This window comes from Salmo salar, chromosome ssa16 (genome assembly GCF_905237065.1).
Source record: "Salmo salar chromosome ssa16, Ssal_v3.1, whole genome shotgun sequence".
NCBI classification, from domain to species: Eukaryota; Metazoa; Chordata; class Actinopteri; order Salmoniformes; family Salmonidae; genus Salmo; species Salmo salar.
In genome coordinates, this window is record NC_059457.1 from 87,526,037 (window position 1) to 87,540,404 (window position 14,368).

Consider the following 14,368-nt stretch of genomic DNA (forward strand, 5'->3'; position numbering starts at 1 on the left):
GCAGGAGTAAGGCTTCTCTCCAGTGTGCACTCTCTGATGAACTGTCAGAACCTTTGATGTAGAGAAATTCTTCCCACAGTCAGTACAGGAATACAGATTCTCTCCTAGGTGTATTTTTAGGTGTAATTTTAGTTTTGATAGAACTGAAAAATTCTCCTCACAATATGGGCAGTGGTGAGACCTCTTAGCTCCATAATCTTCCTGCTGTTGCTCTCTGGATGTAGAGAATGTCTCAACACGGTATCCTGTGTGAACAAAATCAGAAGAACCAGTCAGTTGTGTGATATACACTACAGGTCAAACGTTTTAGAACACCTACTCATTCAAGGGTTTTTCTTTATTTTACGATTTTCTACATTGTAGAATAATAGTGAAGACATCAAAACTATGAAATAACACATATGGAATCATGTAGTAACCAAAACTAAAATCTGTTAAACAAATCAAAATATATTATATTTGAGATTCATCAAATAGTCACCCTTGGTATTCTCTTACCATGAGAAACAGATTTCCCAATCTTCTCTTCTTCATCTTAATGTTGACATTCAGCTCCAGTGTTTGACTGCAGTCTTCCAGCTTCACTGATGTCATCTCTGGATCCTGCAGTGCAAACTGGGCTCCACTGTCACAATCAGGACCCAGTGACTGTAGGTTTAGACTCAGTGTGGAAGGAGAGAGGCAGGCTGGGTTTGTCCTCACTATTGATGTTACCGGCCTCAGACTTAATTCTAGTTGTCCTGTAGTAACATTGAGAAACAGACACAAAAAGTTATTGTCTTGACAGTTCTGGCACTTTATTCTCTATTAAATACATTATATTTCTTCTTGTTCAATTATCTAATTCAGTGCTTGACTTGGACTGAAATAGGTACCGGTACTGTTTATATTTAGGTTGCAGGAGCTCCACAATACTGTTGAGCTAATATTCTATAAGAGGAACATGATCTCAAACAGTAGACATTTGAGGTGACGGTACTCAGCTCCGGTGAACTCCTGTCCATGTCAAGCACTGACCTCATTTCAATAAATCTGGTAGCTAAGCACAGACAACAAAACATGAATTCATTGAAATTAGACAAAGTATACACTTTAAAATTAGTCTACACAACGTAAGTGCACTTAACCTCTCGTAGATTTTCCCAAATTCGCATAAATGACTAAAAAAACATTTAGTACAAGGTTTCTGTATGCTTTAAACAGCACTATGTACTATTTTCCTGAATAACCTCGTCTTCACTGTATTATTTAAATCAAAAACCAATTGTATTTCCCATTCACACCATAGTAGCATTTACAGATAAATATAGAAAGAACTGCATGCGTCTGAAGATTAGTACAGATGTAGAAAACCGATAATAATTACATTTAGCATTTAAACAGTAGAGCAACCGTAAAATGGTCTCCCTTTGCTGCATCCACACTGCCTGCACTGAAGTCTGTTGACGCAGACCGAGTGGGTGCCGCCATTTTACCAGCTTGTGAATGTTTCCTTTCATGGAGCTCTACGGACAACTCCTTCAACCTCAGGGCTTGGTTTTTGCTCTGACATGCACTGTCAAATGTGGGACCTTATATAGACAGGTGTGTGCCTTTCCAAATCATGTCCAATCAATTGAATTTACCACAGGTTGACAACAATCAAGTTCTAGAAACATCTCAAGGATGATCAATGGAAACAGGATGTACCTGAGCTCAATGTCGAGTCTCATAGCAAAGAGTCTGAATACTTATGTAAATAACGTATTTCTGTTTCAAATTTTTTATAAAATGTGAAAACATTTCTAAAAACCTGTGTTTGCTTTGTCATTATGGGGTATTGTGTGTAGATTGAGGAGTGTTTTATTTGATCAATTTTAGAGTAAGGCTGTAACGTAACAAAATGTTGAAAAAGGCAAGGGGTCTATATACTTTCTGAAAAGAAAAGGGGGATACCTAGTCAATAGTACAACTGAATGCATTCAACTGAAATGTGTCTTCCACATTTAACCCAACCCCTCTGAATCAGACAGGTGCGGGAGGCTGCCATAATCGATCTTCGGCGCCCGGGGAACAGTGGGTTAACTGCTATGCTCAAGAACAGAATGACATATTTTTACCTTGTCAGCTCAGGGATTCGATCCAGCAACCTTTCGGTTACTGGCCCAATGCTCTAATCACTAGGCTACCTGTACATATTCATATAAGTAGGCTGTATAATACAAAAGGGAATAAAAATTATTCTAAAAGTATCTCATAAGTCATGAATATGATGAGCTATACCATCCTCCACTCACTATCACAAGGGTTAGTAACTACAGACTAATTTCATAGATCTTTAAAATACTGGCAGTGTGTCTACTTCACTTCTTTAGTCTACTCTCTGATCACTCCAGGTAGCCCAGTGAATAAAACAAATTCTGGCAATACTGGTGTCAAACCATGCAAGTCTCAGTAGCATGAAATAACATCTACTTTCTCATTGAAACAGTTCATCATGAAACAGTTCTACTGCAACTTTTCATACACAGTGAGAAGTTGGAATGAATAACAAACTAAGTTAAATAGAACCTGTTCTTACCATGAGAAACAGATTTCCCAATCTTCTCCTCCTCTTCTTCATCTTTAATGTTGACATTCAACTCCAGTGTTTGACTGCAGTCTTCCAGCTTCACTGATCCCATCTCTGGATCCTGCAGTGCAAACTGGGCTCCACTGTCAAAATCAGGACCCAGTGACTGTAGGATTGGACTCAGTGTGGAAGGAGAGAGGCAGGCTGGGTCTGTCCTCACTGTTGATGTTACCGGCCTTAGACTTAATTCTAGTCGGCCAGTAGTAATGAAGAGAAACGGACACAAAAAGTTATTGTCTTGACAGTTCTGGCACTTTCTTTATTCTCTAAAAATATGGTTTACATTTAGGTGCAGGAGCTCCACAATACTGTTGAGGTAATATTCTATAAGAGGAACATGAGCTCAAACAGTAGACATTTGAGGTGACGGTTCTCAGCTCCAGTGAGCTCCTGTCCAAGTCAAGCACTGTTCTCATTTCAATAGATCTGGTAGCTAAGCATTGACAACAAAACATTAATTCACATTAGACAAAGTATACACTTTAAATTAGGCTACACAACTTAAGTGTACTTAATCTATAGTAGATTTTCTGAAATCACATAAATGCATCAATGACTCAAAAACCATTTAGTACAAGGTTGCAGTATGTTTTAAGCAGCACTATTTTCCTGAATAACATTTTCTTCGCTGTATTATTTCAATCAAAATCGAATATTATTTCCGTTCACACCATAGTAACATTTATAGACAAAGATAGAAACAACTGAATGTGTCTGAATATTATTACACATGTAAACTGATAATCATTACATTCAGCTCCAAAACAGTAGTGCAACCGTAAAATTGTCTCTCTGCTGCACCCTCACTGCCTGCACTGAAGTACGTTGATGCAGACCGAGGGGGAACCGCCATTTGACCATCTCGTGAATTTTACACAAAACCAAAACCACAAAACCAAAACAAATAAAGCGAATTCAGAAATCTCAAGTAAATAGATTCTTTATGAAAATAAATAAATTACCTTGAGAAAATTATGAGAAAATTATGTACATACACTCAGACAAACCCCAACTGCTCTAACTATTGTTAGGGTTGAACTGGATATTTGTTTGCATAACTTATATAATATACCGGGGAAGCTATGCTACAATATTAAGTATACTACAAATAAATCAACTGCTGAAGACAGGAAGAACGACACCCGGCGACAGGAAGTGCGTCACGAGGCTGGGACCAGCCTGCACGCCGACGATAGGAGGAGCAAGTTTAAACCACGCTCCTCCTCCCTCTGACAGGCCAGCATTGAGCAGGAACTATCTCTGTCAGAGAATAAAAGAGAGAACAAAGGAGGTGTCGTCCTCTTCTCTGTTTTTCCTGCGAGGTGTCACAGAGAGACCGTATACGAACGACATATTTACCATACACGTGTTTGCATTAATTAAAGTTCAGATAAATTAGAAGTTACTATGTGCTGACTATTTTGTTCTGATACCAGAAACGAACTGTCGCAATATTAACACTATGTAACTTGTAAAATAGTTGCCACTTCCTTCACTCGGCTTGACACAAAAAGAACACATCTTACCTTTACCAAACGTGATAATACCGTATCAGATGTATCCCCTAAAATGGTATCACATGTTCTTTCGATATTAGAAAGTTTAAACCTATTACATACCTGTAGTAATAAATATAAACGGACACAAAGGTTATCTTCTTGACTGCACCGTTTTGGCGCTTTCTTTACACTGAAGAATGGTGCGCGTCTGTCCGGAACTTCCTGTTCCCCAACTAACACCGTCCGTGCATTCCGGGATCCTTGGGATGGCCCTACTCCATGACATGAGAAGGGTTCGCTGTCTCCTCCGGGACACATCTCTTTTGCATAGAGTTGATCAAGCTGTTGATTGTGGCCTGTGGAATGTTGTCCCATCCCAGCTAGCACAGTGGATCTGGGCCGATTCCAGCTGAGAGTCAGACTCGGCCGACGTCTTGTGGCCCGAGTCTGGTCCGCCTTAGGCAGTCTTACTTATGGCTGGGATGCGGGGATTGAGCTCGGACCGATTCCGGTGTGAGTTTTCTGGACCAAATGTGTTACTTGGGGCTCGGGCCGATTGGGGCTACTCTCTGGCAGATGATTACACGTGCTGCTTTATATAATTAATAACATTCATTATTTATTTATTTTTCCAAATTTTCTCAGTTAACATTTAAATTCTTTAAGAGTCCTGTTTAAGTTGCATTTGAGTATTTTGATACTTTGTGCAAGGCAATTGATAAGCATTAAAAACTTTGTGGATGGAGCCTCCCGAGCCGCACAGTGGGTCTAATTTTTAAAAATGTAACCTTTTATATAACTAGGCAAGTCCGTTAAGAACACATTCTTATTTACAATGACATGGCAGAACAACAGATTTTCGTCTTGTCAGCTTGCGGATTCGACACAGCAACCTTTAGGTAACTGGCCCAAAGCTCTAACCGCTAGGCTACCTGCCGCATCAAGCAGTGCGAACTGCGTTCCCGTGCCGGCCGCGTCGTCCGAGTAAGGGCAGGGTTTGGCTGGCTGGGAATCCTCTTCAATTGCGAAGTTGCTAAACTCAGCAAAAAACGAAACATCCCTTTTTCAGGACCCTGTCTTTCAAAGATAATTCGCAAAAACCCAAATAACTTCACAGATCTTCATTTTAAGGGTTTAAACACTGTTTCCCATGCTTGTTCAATGAACCATAAGCAATTAATGAACATGCACCTGTGGAACGGTCGTTAAGACACTAACAGCTTACAGATGGTAGGCAATTAAGGTCACAGTTATGAAAACTTAGGACACTAAAGAGGCCTTTCTACTGAAAAACACCAAAAGAAATCGTGCGTGCGTGAACATGCCTTGGGCATGCTGCAATGAGGCATGAGGACTGCCGATGTGGCTAGGGCAATAAATTGCAATGTTCGTACTGTGAGACGCCTAAGACAGCGCTATAGGGAGACAGGACGGACAGCTGATCGTCCTCGCAGTGGCAGACCATGTGTAACAACACCTGCACAGGATCGGTACATCCGAACATCACACCTACGGGACAGGTACAGGATGGCAACAACAACTGCCCGAGTTACACCAGGAACGCACAATCCCTCCATCAGTGCTCAGACTGTCCGCAAAATGCTGAGAGAGACTGGACTGATGGCTTGTAAGGCAGGTCCTCAACAGACATCACCGGCAACAACTTTGCCTATGGGCACAAACCCACCGTCGCTGGACCAGAAAGGACTGGTAAAAAGTGCTCTTCACTGACGAGTCACAGTTTTGTTTCACCAGGGGTGATGGTCAGATTCGCATTTATCGTCGAAGGAATGAGCATTACACCGAGGCCTGTACTCCTGAGGGTCCGTCATGGTCTGGGGCGGTCTGTCACAGCATCATCGGACTGAGCTTGTTGTCATTGCAGGCAATCTCAACGCTGTGCGTTACAGGGAAGACATCCTCCTCCCTCATGTGGTACCCTTCCTGCAGGCTCATCCTGACATGACCCTCCAGCTTGACAATGCCACCAGCCATACTGCTCATTCTGTGCGTGATTTCCTGCAAGACAGGAATGTCAGTGTTCTGCCATGGCCAGCGAAGAGCCCGGATCTCAATCCCATTGTGCACGTCCGGGACCTGTTGGATCGGAGGGTGAGGGCTAGGGCCATTCCCCCAAAAATGTCCAGGAACTTGCAGGTGCCTTGGTGGAAGAGTGGGGTAACATCTCACAGCAAGAACTGGCAAATCTGGTGCAATCCATGAGGAGGAGATGCACTGCAGTACTTAATGCAGCTGGTGGCCACACCAGACACTGACTGTTACTTTTGATTTTGACCCCCCCTTTGTTCAGGGACACATTATTCCATTTCTGTTAGTGACATGTCTGTGGAACTTGTTCAGTTTATGTCTCAGTTGTTGAATCTTGTTGTGTTCATACAAATATTTACACATGTTAAGTTTTCTGAAAATAAACGCAGTTGACAGTGAGAGGACGTTTCTTTTTTTGCTGAGTTTATATATTGGCGGGAACTGGAACAAACTGTGGTACACGTCGATCCAGACCACCCCAAACAGGCTCAATGCCATGTTTGGTGAGTATGCAGGCCATGGAAGAATTGGGATATTTTCAGCTTCCAGGAATTGTGTACAGATCCTTCAGAAATGGGCGGCAGATGAATGGTTGGGCAATGGGCCTCGGGATCTTGTTATGGTATCTCTGTGCATTCAAATTACCATCGATAAAATGCCATTGCGTTCGTTGTCTCCCATACCATAACCCAATGCTACCATGGAGTACTTTGTTGACAACATTGACATCAGCAAATGCTCCCCACACAACACCATAAACGTGGTCTGCAATTGAGAGGCTTATTGGGCATACTGCCAAATTCTCTAATACAACTTGGAGGTGGCTTATGGTAGAGAAATTAACATATAATTATCTGGCAACAGCCAATTGCATGCTCCCTCAAAACTTGAGACATCTGAGGCATTGGGTTGTGTGATAAAACTAAACATTTGAGTGGAATTGTTGTATTTATATTTATTAGGGATCCCCATTAGCTGGTGCCAAGGCAGCACCTACTCAGCTACTCCTGTCCCCAGCACAAGGTGCACCTGTGTAATGATGATCATGCTATTTAATCAGCTTCTTGATATGCCACACCTGTCAGGTGGATGGATTATTTAGACAAAGGAGAAATGCTCACTAACAGGGATGTAAACAAATTTGTGCACATTTGAGAGAAATAATATTTTTGCGTGTATGGAACATTTCTAGGATGAAACATGGGACCAACACTTTACATGTTGTGTTTATATTTTTGTTCAGTACATACAATATACAAAAATAATACAAACTATCAATAACAAAATGTAAATTAAACTAAAATCAGCCTGCTTTTCTGTTCTAATCAGGTTCCTACACAGGCTCAGAAGGATCATTTTCTGGCAACAGTAGTCCTTGCAGTCCTTCTGCCGTGAAGTCTTGGAGGCCCAAAAACTTCTCAGCTGCAGATATAATTATGTCCAGCTTCTTGGACTTCTTGTGCAGTACAATTCATAACTGTGGCTATAAATACTAAAATATCCACCTTCTTCACAGGGGCGGTTCTGGGGGGGGGGGGACCAGTGCCCGTGACAACAATTTTGGACCCCCTTGTGGCCCCCCTAAATCAAATCAAATCACATTTATTTATATAGCCCTTCTTACATCAGCTGATATCTCAAAGTGCTGTACAGAAACCCAGCCTAAAACCCCAAACAGCAAGCAATGCAGGTGTAGAAGCACGGTGGCTAGGAAAAACTCCCTAGGAAGGTCAAAACCTAGGAAGAAACCTAGAGAGGAACCAGGCTATGAGGGGTGGCCAGTCCTCTTCTGGCTGTGCCGGGTGGAGATTATAACAGCACATGGCCAAGATGTTCAAATGTTCATAAATGACCAGCATGGTCAAATAATAATAATCATAGTAGTTGTCGAGGGTGCAACAAGTCAGTAACACAAGAGTAAGTGTCAGTTGGCTTTTTCATAGCCGATCTTTGAGAGTATCTCTACCGCTGCTGCTGTCTCTAGAGAGTTGAAAACAGCAGGTCTGGGACAGGTAGCACGTCCGGTGAACAGGTCAGGGTTCCAGCAGGTCTGGGACAGGTAGCACGTCCGGTGAACAGGTCAGGGTTCCATAGGCAGAACAGTTGGAACTGGAGCAGCAGCACGGCCAGGTGAACTGGGGACAGCAAGGAGTCATCAAGCCAGGTAGTCCTGAGGCATGGTCCTAGGGCTCAGGTCCTCCGGGAGAGAGAAAGAAAGAAAGAGAGAAAGAGAGAATTAGAGAGAGCATATTTAAATTCACACAGGACACCGGAAAAGACAAGAGAAATACTCCAGATGTGACAGACTGACCCTAGCCCCCCGACACATAAACTACTGCAGCATAAATACTGGAGGCTGAGACAGGAGGGGTCAGGAGACACTAAATGTGGAGTATGAAATAATTTTTACATAACTAATTTTTGCTATCGTTCTTTTTTTACATCCGTTATTAGACAGTGGCAACATGGAACACTAATGATTATGAACATGGTCTTTTGCCTGCTAATGCCTGCAATGCAGTGAAGAAAACGATATGAAAAAATAACGTCTAATGTAACTGGCCCCACTAACAGTACAACTGGGCCCAGCTTGGCCCCCCCAGTTGAAATGGTCTAGACCCGCCACTGCTTCTTCACAATAAGTGTATCCAGATCACTTGATTGACGTACAACATTTGCAACTGGTTGCAGTGCATCCACCACCATATCTTCTTCAGAACTGTGGCCTCTTGCCCCTATAACTCTGTTCACCACCTCCACATAGGAGATTTGCTGTACAGTCCTGATCCTTGACACCTCAACCTCTTTCACCCAAACAGGGCACTCTGGGAATTCGGTAATATGATCCCCACCACAGATGCAACATTTTACATTCACAAACTCTTCAATGCCCCCCAAAATAAAATGCTAATTAGCTGCTAATGTGGCTATCATAAAGAACTACAAGTGACATGATGGGCCAGACTGCCGAATCGAGGCAAAGGTAAGGATCTCTGGGTTAACTATCTAATGTTAGCTAAACGTCGTAATGAATAAATACGCTACATTTATTTAAATGGACAATTCTGTGAACTGTCTTGTGCAAATTTTAAATTGACACAATACCTGTTAGCAAAAGGTGTCAGCTAGAGATGATGTGATTGTTCTTTTGCATGATGTCTACTTCGATGCTAATTAGCATTATATCATCTCATATATCATCTCAAACACAGCCCTTATTTTAAGTGTTTCTAAAATGAATGAAAAATGAATGGTGTAAAACGATTGGAACTATTTCCCTGTTTGACTGCTAGGTTTTATGGGTATTATTACATCTCCACTGTGGGGCTCTATATGGCTACCATAAGGGCAAGTGGGTGTGTCTAAAGGAAAGTATTAGACGTCTGGAAAGGAGTGGGTGTGTCTAAAGCGCTTTAGGTTAGATGGTTTTGATTGAGCAGTGTTTTTTCTCTTCTGTTTCTTACCATGCAACTACTGTACTTTTCGTTATAATGCCATTGATTGGCTAGCTAAATGGGTGGTGGTACCCATACAACAGGATGTTTACATTGCAACATGGTGGACTCACAGCAAGGTTGTTGGCATGTGGACTAATATGTTGTTGAATTGTGTTCTTACACTGGTACAGTCATGCCCTATGAGAGATGTATGACTGCGCATGTGCGAAAATAAATAAAGTGCATTTTCCCCCGTTCTGGTTGAAACACCAATGATGAACATGTGTGTTTATTCCTCCGTTAAGTAAACCGGTATTCCTGTCCTGAAGATGTCAGCACCAACAGGTTATGGGCCCAGGAGGGAACATGGAAGCCGATGGAATAGATTATATTTCGACGGAGATGAAAAAAAACTACGAGTTATGGGAGACAAAGTTTTTGGGGCACTTGCGTTTGCTTGGGCTAAAGGCCGCCATATTGAGCGTGGATGAAGATGAAGAAGACGGAGAGAAAAATGAAGAAGCCTACGCCGAATTGATACAGCTTTTGGATGATAAAAGTCTTTCCCTGATAATGAGAGAAGCAGCAGATGATGGGAGAAAAGCGTTGAAGATATTGAGGGAACATTATGCAGGTAAAGGGAAGCCACGTGTGATTAGCCTCTACACTGAACTAACTTCTCTTCAGAAAGCCGCTGACGAAAGTGTTACGGACTATATCATTCGTGCTGAGACGGCTATTACAGCACTGAGAAATGCTGAAGAGACTTTAAGTGACGGGCTGTTGATTGCAATGATTCTGAAAGGTTTGCCCGAATCATTTAAGCCGTTTGCCATCCACATTACGCAGAGTGACGAGCCGACAACTTTTGGCAAGTTCAAAACCAAGTTGAGGAGCTATGAAAGCACCGAGAAGTTTAGCGCCATTTCCACTGACAACGTGATGAAGGCAAGTAACATTAAAGTTAGCTGGCCAAGAGGGAGAGATAAAGGGACCGAGATAACCTGCTTCAACTGTGGCCAGAAAGGGCACAAGGCCCGGGAATGTACCGTTACTGGAGAGCGCAAAGAACGGAGACAGTGTTGTAGTTATTGCAAGAGATCCACTCATACTGACGCAAATTGCAGACGAAAAAGAAGAGACAATGTGAAACAAGCAACAGATGCTGAAAGCCACACATTTGCATTCAGAATAAGTGACTGTCAGGTTAGTGGACTGAAACAGAAAGGGCTGATGGTGGATACGGGAGCAACGTCACATATAGTCACGGACATCGGGAAGTTTAAGGAGTTTGACGAGACTTTCAAACCGGAAAAACATTCCGTGGAGCTGGCTGACGGAACAAGAACGAATGGTGTCGCGGAGAGGAGAGGTGCAGCGGAGGTTTACCTGAGAGACAACACGGGTCGTCGGGTAAAAACAACGCTGACGAAGGCGCTGTACGTGCCGTCGTTTCCACGGGACATTTTCTCTGTTAAAGCAGCGACAGCCAACGGAGCTTCAGTCAACTTTCGACAGGGGTGTAACAAGCTCATCCACAAGAACGGTACCACTTTTGACATCAAGGAGTACGATAGACTTTACTATCTTAACACTGTAAGTGATGAAAATGATGATGGATGTCATGGGTGCTATGATATTCACACATGGCACAAAATTCTTGGCCACTGTAATTTTGAGGATGTGTCAAAGTTAGAAAATGTGACAGAGGGAATGAAAATCACAGGTAAGATTGACAAATCTACCCTCAACTGTGAAATCTGCACTCAGGGAAAATTTGTTCAGAGCAGAAACAGAGAGCCTGATGAAAAGGTAAAAGCGGCTCTTGAGCTTGTGCACACTGATTTGGCTGGCCCTATTGAGCCAGAGGCGAAAGATGGGTTCAGATATACTCTAGCATTTACGGATGATTATTCAGGGGCAGTTTTTGTGTATTTCCTAAAAGCAAAGAGTGATACTGTAAAAGCTACTGAGAAGTTTATTGCTGATGTGGCCCCTTATGGGAAAATAAAGTGTGTCAGGTCAGATAATGGCACAGAATTCACAGCCAAAGAGTTCCAGTCACTGCTCAGTAAGAACGCCATAAGACATGAAACTTCAGCCCCTTACTCACCCCATCAAAATGGGACCGCTGAGAGAAATTGGAGAACACTGTTCGAAATGGCAAGATGCATGCTACTTGAAAGCAACCTACCAAAGAACTTGTGGACATATGCTGTAATGACTGCTGCAGTAATTCGCAATAGGTGTTACAATAAGCGTGTAGGACAGACTCCACACTACATGTTTACTGGGAGAAAGCCTGATCTTTCAAAGATGAAAGAATTTGGATCTGTTTGCTATGCATATAGACAGAACAAGAAAAAGTTAGACTCAAGATGTGAAAAGGGTATTTTTGTCGGGTATGATAAAAATAGTCCAGCATACCTAGTCTACTACCCAGACACTGGGAAAGTTCTTAAAAACAGATTAGTCAAGTGTGTTACAAAAGGTGTAGTCGAACACCAAACTCAGACAGATTTGGAAAACAGTGATGATCTTCATGGGGAGAGATTTGAAAACCCCATGCCGAAAGCCAAGATGGCAGATCAAAACTCAGAAGAGACACAAGATGTGCAAATTGAGACTTCAGATGGTCAGAGTCCATGCTATCCAGACAGAGCGAGGAAGAAACCCCAGTACTTAAAAGACTATGAGTGTAAAGTGAAATGTGATGACCAGATACCACCTAGTGTTGACTACTGCTACAGAGTAATGTGCAATGCACCACAAACCTTCAAAGAAGCAATGATTTCACCAAAATCAGAGATTTGGGCTACTGCTATGAAGGAGGAGATGGATTCCCTTAGGGAAAATGATACATTCACATTAACCACACTGCCAGAGGGTAAAAATGCAGTGGGGGGCAGGTGGGTCTATGCGGTCAAAAACAATTCAGATGAGACTGAGACATACAAGGCAAGATATGTTGCAAAGGGGTATAGTCAAGTGGCAGGAATAGACTATAAGGAGACTTTTTCTCCAACTGCAAATATGACATCAGTACGCTGTTTGATGCAGCTAGCAGCTCAGTATGACTTAGAGTTACATCAGATGGATGTCAAAACAGCATATCTACATGCTCCTATTGACTGTGAAGTGTACATGGAGCAACCAGAGGGTTTCGAAGTCAGGTCAGATACAGGTGAGCAACTAGTCTGTAAACTGAACAAGTCACTGTACGGCCTGAAACAGTCAGGAAGGAACTGGAACAAAATGTTGCATGATCACCTTAGTGAAAATGGTTTTACACAGAACCCAGCTGATCACTGTGTTTATAACAAACAAACTGCAACAGAAAGGATCATTTTGATAATTTGGGTCGATGATCTAATTATCGCTGCTAGTGATAGTGACTCACTCACAAGTGTAAAAGAAATGTTAAGTGAAAAATTTAAGATGAAAGATCTTGGGAGGCTTGGACATTTCCTAGGCATTGATTTTACACAAAGTGAAGGGAAAATAACGATGAACCAAACAAGGTACATAACAAAGATACTGGAAAGGTTTGGTATGTCAGACTGTAAGACAAGGTCAACACCATGTGAACAAAAACTCAACTTTGATGGTGATGGTGAACTTATTGATTCAAAAAGGTATCGTGAAGTGATAGGCAGCTTGATATATGTGATGACATGTACAAGACCGGATATCAGTTGGATTGTCAGCAAGCTGTCACAATACCTATCAGAACCAAAAGAGCAACACTGGATAACAGCTAAACATGTGTTGAGGTACTTGAAGGGAACAATGAATCAGGAGTTGTGTTACAAAAAGGGGGTGGAAAAACTCAACCTCGTAGCATATAGTGATGGTGATTGGGCAGCAGATCAAAGTGACAGACGAAGCATAACAGGGTATTGTTTTAGTTTAACTAAATGTGGACCTGTCATTTCATGGAGGTCTAAGAAGCAGCCAACAGTAGCTTTATCTACATGTGAAGCAGAGTACATGGCACTGGCTGCTACTACACAAGAAAGTTTGTACCTTGTACAGTTATTGGGCGAGATGGATAGTGAGTGCCAATATACACCAGTAACAATCTTTGAAGATAACCAAGGTGCAATTGCTCTGTCAAAGAACCCAGTATGTCGTCAGAGATGTAAACATGTCGACATCAGATATCATTTCATTCGATCTGCACTCAGTGATGGTAAAATAAGTATTGAATATTGTCCAACGGCAGACATGGCTGCAGATGTTTTGACTAAACCTGTAACGAAGTTCAAAAATGAAAAATTCTTGGGTTACATGTTTGGAATATAAACTGACATTTGTGAGATGAATAACTGTAAGCTAAATGTGTTGATAAAGTTAGGTTGAATACGACTTGTACAGTATAAGAGCAAGTGGGGGTGTTGGCATGTGGACTAATATGTTGTTGAATTGTGTTCTTACACTGGTACAGTCATGCCCTATGAGAGATGTATGACTGCGCATGTGCGAAAATAAATAAAGTGCATTTTCCCCCGTTCTGGTTGAAACACCAATGATGAACATGTGTGTTTATTCCTCCGTTAAGTAAACCGGTATTCCTGTCCTGAAGATGTCAGCACCAACAAAGGTGCTTGTTATCATGTAAGAAATCTAGCTAGCTAATTCAGCCAAATGCTATTTCAACATGTTTTTGATGATCTCATTTATGTAAAGATTTGTCAGTGGATATCTCTAATGGTAGACTCAGTAATTCCAGTCTGGCTATAAACCTTTTTCTGATGTGATGTCGTTCTTTG